This window comes from Tupaia chinensis, unplaced genomic scaffold (genome assembly GCF_000334495.1).
Source record: "Tupaia chinensis unplaced genomic scaffold, TupChi_1.0 Scaffold000350_1, whole genome shotgun sequence".
Classification (NCBI taxonomy): Eukaryota; Metazoa; Chordata; class Mammalia; order Scandentia; family Tupaiidae; genus Tupaia; species Tupaia belangeri.
Genome location: NW_006159844.1, coordinates 2,795,374 through 2,807,328, shown reverse-complemented (window position 1 = coordinate 2,807,328; position 11,955 = coordinate 2,795,374). Strand labels below are relative to the sequence as shown.

Below are 11,955 nucleotides of genomic sequence, written 5' to 3'. Positions count from 1 at the left end.
CTCTAGGAGGGGCAAGTGAGAGCTCGCACATGATCTAGCTTGCTGAGGCTGGGGGATGGGTTGTGGTGTGAAGACCTGGCTGAGGGAGATGGTCTCTCTCTCTCTCTCTCTCTCTGTCTCTCTCCTATGGGAAAGATAATGAACTTTTTCTGTAAATATGGTCTACCCTAAGGATTAGTCAAGTAGTAGATAGCTAAGAACAGAAGTCGGTCAGTTGATGATGAGGGTGTAATGTTTGAAACAATGTCTCAACATCTCAAGCTCTTCACACTAATCTTTATAATTAAGTGATGACTCAATCAAGTTATGATCCAAACAAGTGTAGGGAGAAGAGACCAGAACAGAATTTTAATTACTATCCTTTCTTAAGAAAGGTTGTACTAATAAAGGGGCATACATGTATGTTGAATCTAAAATGGTGGCAGGGGAGAAAATGATCAGAGTACAAACATTTATATGCTTGTTCCTGGCTGTCTACTGAACAGGTGCTCTTAACAGTAGATAGAAACATTCTGATCGTTTGGCCTCTTATTAGTTGGTAAGTTCCCATAAAAGAAATGGAGCATGCCCTTTCCGATCCGCCATCTGTGGTGGGATGGCCACCAAGATGCAGATTTTCATAAAAACCCTCACAGGGAAGACCATCACTCTCGAGGTTGAACTGTCAGATACGATATCAAATGTAAAAGCCAAAATCCAGGATAAGGAAGGAATTCCTCCTGATCAGCAAAGACTGATTTTTGCTGGCAAACAGTTGGAAGATGGGAGTACCTTGTCTGACTACATCCAAAAGGAGTCCACGCTTCATCTTATGTTGAGACTTTGTGGTGGTGCTAAGAAAAGAAAGAAGTCTTATACCACTCCGAAGAAGAATAAGCATAAGAGAAAGAGGGTTAAGCTGACTGTCCTGATATACTATAAGGTGGATGCAAATGGCAAAATGAGCCGCCTTCGTCGGGAGTGCCCTTCAGATGAATGTGGTGCTGGGGTTTTTATGGCCAGCCATTTTGACAGACATTATTGTGGCAAATGTTGTCTGACTTACTGTTTCAACAAACCAGAAGACAAGTAATTGTTTATGAGTTAATAAAAGAAAGGAACTAACCTTTAAAAAAAAAAGAAAGAAATGGAGCATGCCATTGTCATAGATTGGATCCACTAAGCCATTAGGGTAATTCAACTACTTCTTTTTCTGATTCTACTCTATCTTTCTGATGGTTATTTGGTTTTCTACATTGACATACAGAACAATATGTATAGTATAGTAAGATTCCATGTCATTATAAATTTAACATATGTAGAATATATTTTCACATATATATGTAGAATATATCTATTATAAATAAAGTTCACATAAGTAGAATATGTCTATTATGTTTTCATAGAAAGTCTTAAACAGTTTCCATACAGCAGCCTTTAATAGTGAGTACCTGTGGGGAATGTGATTGATGGCGCAGGCTTGTAGGTAGTTGTGTGGGGAATTTAAGTGATCCTCATTTTGCTTTTTTTAATTTGTCTTTTTTTTTAGATAAGAAAAATGTAAAATGTTTCCTCCATCCATCCCCATTTCAATTTGATTTGAGGCAGTATTTGAGACCTTTTTTCCCACTGAATGCCTATAATGGACTCTGACCTAAAACTGGCAGGCCAAGGACCCTCTGAGGTGCCATTGGTTTGGGCAGGTCCTGTCCAGAAGGCACCTCAGGTTCTTGTTTGCAACATGACTATCTCTTAGAAAGAACTAAGACTTAAAATTTATTCAGATACTGTTTTTTTTTTTCTTTTTTCTAAAATACATCTAAAATCATCATAGCCACTTAAATTTCCAAGAAAAATATAAATTTTGCTGTCTAAACCTGTGGGTCAGATGAAGTCTTTTATCTTTCCAGAACTACAGTTTTAATTTACTTTAAAAAAAGAAAAGATAATAGTTTGCCTGTTGTTACATGATGCCTTTCCTTTGCTTTAGAGCTCTTCTCTGCAAGTATAAAAATTTCCAAAGCTTCTGGTAAAAAGTAAAAAAAAAAAAAAAAATCACTGAAAACGTTGCCTTAACATATCTATCAACTTTATGACATAAATTCTGATAAAGAAAGGCCTCTTGAGAGACCAGTGGTTTATGTTGGTGATACTTATACTTTTATAACCATCACTTAAAAGTAATAAATCACTGAGTGAAAGAAGCATCATTTATATTCCAAATATAAATATACTCCTTAATCTTACTTATATGTTAATAAGTTAGGCAATTCCCATCACTTTGTATGTATTATCACATATGTAGTATATATTATCACATGCCATGTAATGTTGATTTTTACTCACATTATTCTAGGTCCTCGGTGAAGACGCTTAGTTGTTTTGCATTAGGCATTGCTTTTTTTATGAAACCTTCCCATCAGAGACATATGTTAAGTCTGTAAATCAACTTAGCTTAACTTATATTTAAAGAAAAACAAAATAATCGGTAATTTAACTTAGTATTTTATGACATTCTGACTGTTAAGCAGTAGTTTTGGGGTTTTTTTTTTTTTACCTTGTTATAAATTGAAATATTCTGAATTTATTAGGCCGGAGACTGTCATTTAGGTACATTTGCTTTATAAGCCAGGAAAAGAAATCGCTTTCGAATTTGAAGACAAAGGCAAGAATTTTAGAGTTTAAGTTAAGACATTTTATTACATAAAAACTAGAGATGAGGAGTTCTTTCCTTAAACATGAAGAGTGATGATTTTATGAAAGTCTTGGAGTCCTATTTAGAAACTTCATAGTGTCAGATTTCTGTAGTAGAGTTCTGCCTTTGAATGTGGGAGACATCACAACACAACTTTTCTGGGTGTACTTTACCCTGAATAATGTATGAGGTGTATAATAGCTCTGCAGTGCATTCTCATCTCCACGGAATACGGTCTTCCTTAGTATTGCATTTTCCACTTTCAGTTCTTAAGCTCTGTGTTTACTATATTGGATGCGCGATAGTGAATAGACAAGGTGGGAGAAGAAGGTTCGAAAATTGGAAATCCTTGGCAATCCAGGAAATAGTTTAATATTTCAGTGTAATGTGACTATGAAAATGTGACTTTTGCATAGACTTTTCCTCCAGGGTTTCTGAAACTGGGCTTGTCTGACTACAACATCCAAAAGGAGTCCACGCTTCATCTTATGTTGAAACTTTGTGGTGGTGCTAAGAAAAGAAAGAAGTCTTATACCACTCCGAAGAAGAATAAGCATAAGAGAAAGAGGGTTAAGCTGACTGTCCTGATATACTATAAGGTGGATGCAAATGGCAAAATGAGCCGCCTTCGTCGGGAGTGCCCTTCAGATGAATGTGGTGCTGGGGTTTTTATGGCCAGCCATTTTGACAGACATTATTGTGGCAAATGTTGTCTGACTTACTGTTTCAACAAACCAGAAGACAAGTAATTGTTTATGAGTTAATAAAAGAAAGGAACTAACCTTTAAAAAAAAAAGAAAGAAATGGAGCATGCCATTGTCATAGATTGGATCCACTAAGCCATTAGGGTAATTCAACTACTTCTTTTTCTGATTCTACTCTATCTTTCTGATGGTTATTTGGTTTTCTACATTGACATACAGAACAATATGTATAGTATAGTAAGATTCCATGTCATTATAAATTTAACATATGTAGAATATATTTTCACATATATATGTAGAATATATCTATTATAAATAAAGTTCACATAAGTAGAATATGTCTATTATGTTTTCATAGAAAGTCTTAAACAGTTTCCATACAGCAGCCTTTAATAGTGAGTACCTGTGGGGAATGTGATTGATGGCGCAGGCTTGTAGGTAGTTGTGTGGGGAATTTAAGTGATCCTCATTTTGCTTTTTTTAATTTGTCTTTTTTTTTAGATAAGAAAAATGTAAAATGTTTCCTCCATCCATCCCCATTTCAATTTGATTTGAGGCAGTATTTGAGACCTTTTTTCCCACTGAATGCCTATAATGGACTCTGACCTAAAACTGGCAGGCCAAGGACCCTCTGAGGTGCCATTGGTTTGGGCAGGTCCTGTCCAGAAGGCACCTCAGGTTCTTGTTTGCAACATGACTATCTCTTAGAAAGAACTAAGACTTAAAATTTATTCAGATACTGTTTTTTTTTTTCTTTTTTCTAAAATACATCTAAAATCATCATAGCCACTTAAATTTCCAAGAAAAATATAAATTTTGCTGTCTAAACCTGTGGGTCAGATGAAGTCTTTTATCTTTCCAGAACTACAGTTTTAATTTACTTTAAAAAAAGAAAAGATAATAGTTTGCCTGTTGTTACATGATGCCTTTCCTTTGCTTTAGAGCTCTTCTCTGCAAGTATAAAAATTTCCAAAGCTTCTGGTAAAAAGTAAAAAAAAAAAAAAAAAATCACTGAAAACGTTGCCTTAACATATCTATCAACTTTATGACATAAATTCTGATAAAGAAAGGCCTCTTGAGAGACCAGTGGTTTATGTTGGTGATACTTATACTTTTATAACCATCACTTAAAAGTAATAAATCACTGAGTGAAAGAAGCATCATTTATATTCCAAATATAAATATACTCCTTAATCTTACTTATATGTTAATAAGTTAGGCAATTCCCATCACTTTGTATGTATTATCACATATGTAGTATATATTATCACATGCCATGTAATGTTGATTTTTACTCACATTATTCTAGGTCCTCGGTGAAGACGCTTAGTTGTTTTGCATTAGGCATTGCTTTTTTTATGAAACCTTCCCATCAGAGACATATGTTAAGTCTGTAAATCAACTTAGCTTAACTTATATTTAAAGAAAAACAAAATAATCGGTAATTTAACTTAGTATTTTATGACATTCTGACTGTTAAGCAGTAGTTTTGGGGTTTTTTTTTTTTTACCTTGTTATAAATTGAAATATTCTGAATTTATTAGGCCGGAGACTGTCATTTAGGTACATTTGCTTTATAAGCCAGGAAAAGAAATCGCTTTCGAATTTGAAGACAAAGGCAAGAATTTTAGAGTTTAAGTTAAGACATTTTATTACATAAAAACTAGAGATGAGGAGTTCTTTCCTTAAACATGAAGAGTGATGATTTTATGAAAGTCTTGGAGTCCTATTTAGAAACTTCATAGTGTCAGATTTCTGTAGTAGAGTTCTGCCTTTGAATGTGGGAGACATCACAACACAACTTTTCTGGGTGTACTTTACCCTGAATAATGTATGAGGTGTATAATAGCTCTGCAGTGCATTCTCATCTCCACGGAATACGGTCTTCCTTAGTATTGCATTTTCCACTTTCAGTTCTTAAGCTCTGTGTTTACTATATTGGATGCGCGATAGTGAATAGACAAGGTGGGAGAAGAAGGTTCGAAAATTGGAAATCCTTGGCAATCCAGGAAATAGTTTAATATTTCAGTGTAATGTGACTATGAAAATGTGACTTTTGCATAGACTTTTCCTCCAGGGTTTCTGAAACTGGGATGACTTTACAATGAGAGAAATAAGTGAAGAGCTAGAGAGTACCAGTTTTACTTCAGGGCTTGTTAGAAGGCTATTAGAAGCTGTTGGTGCAGCTAGGGAGGGGGAGAGAGAAATGTAAGTAATTTAACTGGAAGTATATATCATTTAATAGAGAGTGTATTCATGTGCACAGAGGAGAGAGACAGAGAAGGAGAGAGAAAAAAAGAGAGAGAGAGAGAGCATCCTGACAAGGTCTCACTATACCACAATCCCTTTCCCTCGCCCTCTGGCTTCTCAGATCTTGGGTACCTGTGGTGTTTTCAGGCCAACCTGATGATCCCAACCCATCAGCCATGTGGCCTCCAGCACTGCAGTTCAATATGCTACAGACTGTGCCACTTGGCTGAGCTGAAGAGTAAAGTATTTTTATATTAAAAGGGTACCACTGGAACCACCAGATGGTGTCATTCTTATGTCACCAGACTACTACGTGGCTGACCGCAGTTTGAGTCCTGGACCGGTGACTTCAAAATCATCCAAGGCGTGTGTGCCAAGATCCTGTGAAGAGAATGGAGGAGAAGGGATTGCAGCGTCGCCATGGCCCCTGTTGTGTGAGGTGGGTGATTTCTTTCCCTCTCATTATGTCTGTATCTCTGTCTGGCAAAACCTCTAAAAAAAAAAAATGGTAGTTATGTCATGAAATACAACTTTAGAAATTCTCATGATTCTTCATGGTAGAAGACCCAGAGTAGGCACTTCAATTTTGTTTTAAAATGAGGGAGATTTGAGGATAAAATTCCATATTAAAACTGAATAATTAAGGGCCAGCAGGTGGTGTGGTAGTTAAAGTGCTGGATTCCTATATGACCTACCACAATTTGAGTCCCGGACCTGGTGGCTTGCTTTCTCATATTCTCTCTCTCTCTTTGTCTTTTGCTCTCTCTCTCATGCCCTGTAGCACATTAAGAAAAATACTTATAGGTAAAATTAAACAAATAATTCTAACTCCCCCCCCCAAACCTAATAAATAACCTCACAACACTGTAGAGTATGCCTTCTATTGAGCTAGAACTTTATTTTCTAAGTACTGAGTCACTCTGAGATTTATTCCTGAATGATTATAGGAAAAAGAAAGGAATGTCTGAGAGGAAATGGCTAATGCTGACCCAGTGCTCTAAACAGGACAAGGCTTTAAGAGTAATATCTGCCATTAAGCTCTCTTGTGACCCACAAGCAATAAATGACAGTCTTTTAAAAATGGCAATGGCTTATCAAATTCTTCGGCATCAAGCGAGGAAGAACTCGAGCAATTTCTCTACACTTGTAATGTCAAGAGGAGTCATACTCTGAGACCTCTGTTATAAAAGAGGAATTGTTTGTGGCTATTGAAAAATCCTGTGGAACTGTCCATCAAACTTTATGAAATGTGTGAGTTACTTAGGTATCAGCTTTCTGGATCTAATTTTCATTCCAGAGCATTCAGAATCAAACCCTTTCCTTATTGGCTTGTTTCTTGCTGATCAACATTATGCTATTTTACTCTTCCCCCTCCTATCTGTTTTAATTGATTCTCATCAGTTTTTCTTTTCTTCATCTTCTGAGACTATAACTCACTGCTTCTCAAAATGGGGTCTGTGGCCCTCCTGGATCAGAAAAAACTGTGATGTGTATTAAAAATGAAAGTTCTAGGACTTACTTCCACTATATTAAATCAGATTCTCTGGGGTGGAACCTAGGAATCTGCATTTCAATAAACTTGAGGGAGATTTCATCTTACTGAAGCAAAGAAGATTTGGTGATTATCTAGTGATTATAAGTTTTAGGACTTTTTTTTAGAAGATATTTTTATGGTAACTAGGAGTTCTGTTGGGTGTTTGTAACTATCATCAAAGATTTTTACTAAATGGGTTTTATGTTGTCTTAGACACTACTAAAGAAACATAATTAATCTGAGCTTTAGAAATGGTTTTCAAACTTAATTGTGGAAGGCTGTCATAACACAGATTAAGGTGTTATAAATTGTATAACAGAGTACACAACACAAATTCCTAGACCCCACAACAAAGTTGAGTAGGTCCTGGGTAGGAACACAGAACTTGGTATTTCTTTTAAGGCCCTAATACTGTTGCTAGTTTGCAAACTCCACTTGGAGAACTCTAGAGCTTGGAGAATTTGAGATGCTCTACCTTAACCTTTGTCCTGAAAATGTATTTAAAAGAAAATTTATTCATTTATTTGTTGCTAATTTATTTCTTCTTTTACAAGAGAGAGAGAAAATGAGTCAGACACCCTGACAGGATCTCGGCACCGCCATCCACCACAGTCCCAGATAGGCTGTATCATGGGGACACTTACACACACCACATGCTCAGGGAGGCCTCTGGAAGTGAACCCGAAATCTTCCCATGTGAGTCAGCCTCACAGAGTGCTGCCCCTCCATCAACATTCAGCACCCTGAAGCCCTGGAAAATTTGGTCCTAAATGCTCAATGTTCATCATTTTCGATGCAGAAATAAAAGCATTACAAAAACAAATTTCTACCTGCTCTTTGGTGTGCATCACTCCTCACTCTTCACCTATGCATGTTTTGTCCTTCTGAGCATCACCCCAAACTCCTCAGGAGCAGTCCCTGATTCATAGAACTGAGTCACCTCTCTCCTTAGCCTTTTACCTCCATTCCAATTATATTGAAATTAGAATTGAATAAAGAAATTATGTATCCAATCCTATTTATCAGCATTACTATTTTCCAGTTTGCTACAGGACATGCACACTCACCAGAGAGAGACAGAGAGGAGGTGAGAAAGCAAGTCACCAGGTCTGGGACCTGAACCCTAGCTGGTCATGTACGAATCCAGGGCCCCAACTGCCATGCCACCCACTGGCCCCACCCACCCCAATTTTGACTTCTAGAGCTCTCATTCCTTTCCACGTGGTGTATAGTTATCCGTGTTTGGGGAAGATGTCTCATCTTTCATACCTTACTGTAAAGTCCTCAAACACAGGGTTTGTGCCTTTTTCACTCCATTCTGCCTGACAGTATATAGAGTAGTGCTAGGTACAGCTCTGATGCTCAGCAGATGTCGAACATCAAAGTTAGTTAATGAATGCTTCAGTGGGTGAAGGGTGAATCTAATTCCCTCTCATTGGTGCTAGACCATTAAGGCTACATATCTCGTACTCGCGGGATCTGTCTTCACGTCTTGTACCCGCGGGATCTGTCTTCCCGTCTCGTACTCATGGATCTGTCTTCACAGCAGTGATGGTCAATTTTTTTTCTTCCATTTGGCTGAGAAGGTAGGTAGTGTTTGGGATGAGCCTCTGTAGAGAAAAGCTTATTAAAATCCAAGGAATATTCCAGGAAGGTGTTAAGGTCTTTGGCTGGATTCCTAGAGACATTTTTCTGTTTTCTGTCTACATAAAGCGTTTCTGGACTAGTAGCTCCTGCCTCACCTGGGAGCATGTAAGAAATACAGAATCTGCTCTCTCCACCCATCTCCAAAATGAGGATCTGCCGGTGATTTATGTGCACATTCAAGTCTGGGAAGCATTGCGCTGCTCAGAAGTTTCCTTTTGACTGAAAAAGATTACTTATAAATAGTGGCAAGTCAGTACTAGAATTTTCTGGTGGTTTTAAGTTTTAAACTCTTTTTTTTTTTAGAAGATACTTTTATGGTAACTAGGAGTTCTGTTGGGTGTTTGTAACCATCATCAAAGATTCTTACTAAATGGGCATCATATTGTCCTAGACACTACTAAAGAAACGTAATTAATCTGAGCTTTACCACAAAACCAGACAGCATTGATGTGGGAAGGCATATATTAAGACATAATTAAACATGTGAAGCCTATAGATGCAGCATCAATACAACATGAATGGATTTGTTCTTGACTTTTTTTGTTATTCATCCTCTATAATCCATATTTCTTTGATTTCACGGTTTTCAACCAAGAGAGTTTTAGCTATTTGGCTATGAAAATTTGGTTTTAAATAGTAACCTGGATTGATTATATAAACATTGATGTATCTGAGTACTTTCTATTCTATCTCAATTTATAATGAAACATAACAGATATTTTTTGATATGAAAAACTAGTTAAGCTACATGGTACCCCAAAAAGGTCATATTCTCTTTGACTTTCATTTATAGTAAAACTGATGCAGAACTGGATCAGGCATCAGAAACATAATTAACAGTTTTAAGTATATTGTCAAAAAAATATGGGCAAGTGTTTATATGCTTTGTCTTAAAATGTTTACTCATAATTTAGTGTTCAGAGTATGTCATTATTATACAAATATAAAACATTCCTTTAAGCTTATTTAAGATTACTGTACTTAGAATATTGATCCTGCTCCCCACTGAATGGATTATATAATATTTAATTTGTTAAGCTTATTTGGGATCTGAACTTATTTGGTTAACATCTCTGTTCTTTTATGATAGTTGTGATTCTTATAGTATGCTTATTAGAAAGGTCAGAGTGGCTGCTTTGAAAGCACGGCCAGTATTGGGATGAGTGTTTTGGCAAGACTATTGAAAGAGTTTGGGAACTTTATATGTCTCGTTCATTACTGTGTTGTTTTTCATTTCTGTGAGAGGTTTTATGTGACATAATTTAACAAAAGAACAGTGTCATTAGAAAGCTATTTAGGATATGAATGGTATTATTGCATTGTAAACATTCTGCTCTCCTAGACCCTTGAGTCTTAGAACAAGTGAATACAACAGTTAATTATAAGAATATCTTTCTTTCCATTTTACATATTATAGAATTTTAGTGAATTTTTTACGGTTGAAACCTATTTTTAAATGGTCTTAGAACAAGTGAATACAACAGTTAATTGAGTCTTAGAACAAGTGAATACAACAGTTAATTATAAGAATATCTTTCTTTCCATTTTACATATAGAATTTTAGTGAATTTTTTACGGTTGAAACCTATTTTTAAATGGTCTACTTACTAGTTATATCATTGCTATTAAACTTCTAGCACATAATAATTAATACATTATTTACAATAATTTTGTCTCACTGATTTTGTCTTTATCTTAGACTACAGAATTGAAAACAACCAATGCTCACTACCAATATCATAAAATGGCCACGTTCATTATAAACAGAAACAAAACAATATTCTTTTCTTAATGAGAATGTTAAAATTTCTCCTAATTTTTTAGGCACTTTCCTAAGTTACATGAAGATTAGCATTGTAAACAGTCAAGTCTCTTATAAGCTCTTCCTCTTTAAAACATTCTTTTTCTTCCCTTCATCAACATGAAACCCAAGAATTCCTGAATTAGTAACGAAGTGCCCAACTTATAGTAGGCAACTGATGCATATTCGTTGAAATCAGTATTTGAGAAATTTTTTGATTCATCAAAAAAGAAAAAGTTTTAAAATGTAGACATGGATTTCAGAAATTAAAAATGAAAAGTCAGTGCTAACAGGATATGGAAGGTAGTTATGTATGTTTTGTATCAGTAGTAACCACACGCCATGCATTTCAGTCCTGTGCTAGTGTGCTTTAATGTTCGGAACAATAAACTTCTACATAAGTGCATAAAAGTTTCATGCTCTCACCCTATGCTAATTTTCTGAATCAAAGCATATTAAAAATGAAATAAAGTTGTTTCCAGAGACGAAATAGTTCAAAAGACTAGGGAACTTTTTTTTTTTTTTTTCTAAAGTGCATATCTGGACTTAGGTTTAGAATTGCATGTCTGGAAAAACTATTTATAATCTGCTTTTCTCTCCTTTTCTTTTATTTTTGCACGTATTTATTTTGGCCAGCTGGCGAGACAGATCTTTTTCAGGGGCTCAGCCTTCCAGTCTGAGTGTGGTTCTCCAAAACCAATCTTTGGATCAAATTCCTGTCTTACTTGCTCCTGTGTCTGAACAGTGTTGATGTCACAGGGGTATGGTGACCCAGTTGTCTGTCCCAAATGATTGGTGGCTTGCCAAGTAAAGAGCTTAGCCAGGCGACTACATACTACCCCAGGGGAAGGAAGTTGGGATAGAACGCTCGGGCAACTTGTCTTACCTTTGCGTTTCCCATGTCAGTTGTTTAATGTGAAGGCAGACACAGGAGTCTCCTGATAAAATAAATGTTTCCTCACTTCCTCCCTAGCTTGATTTTTGCCTCGTCTTTCACCATGTCAGGGTATCTAATGGGCTCACACAAAGGTTAATCTGAAGAGCCAGAGGTTGGAGAGTTATTCTTGCCCTGGAAATATTCCATAGCTGTGATTTTGAGGGAAAACTGTAAAATTTGGTTCTATTCTAGGTGGAATTTGTTCTAATGGGGTAATAAGATTTTGAACTAATTTGGGGCCCTAAGTATCACAGTTAGCCTGAGAAATCCTTCTTAGAGATTCTGAAATATCAGATCCAGTCAGCTGCTGAGAAGAATCAGGTGGGTTGCATTGACTGGGAACCAATTTTCCCTTGAGGTTGAACAGGTTGAGTAAAGGGCTGTTTACTTACTTCTTTTTTTTTTTTT

The 11,955-nt window shown here is 36.2% G+C and overlaps 2 pseudogenes; both read left to right on the top strand.

Annotated features, from left to right (window-relative positions):
- Positions 1-607: 607 nt before the first annotated feature.
- Positions 608-1,119, top strand: LOC102488540 (ubiquitin-40S ribosomal protein S27a pseudogene; annotated as a pseudogene).
- A 329-nt stretch (positions 1,120-1,448) lies between these two features.
- On the top strand, positions 1,449-3,423 carry LOC106735273 (ubiquitin-40S ribosomal protein S27a pseudogene; annotated as a pseudogene).
- Positions 3,424-11,955: the final 8,532 nt, after the last annotated feature.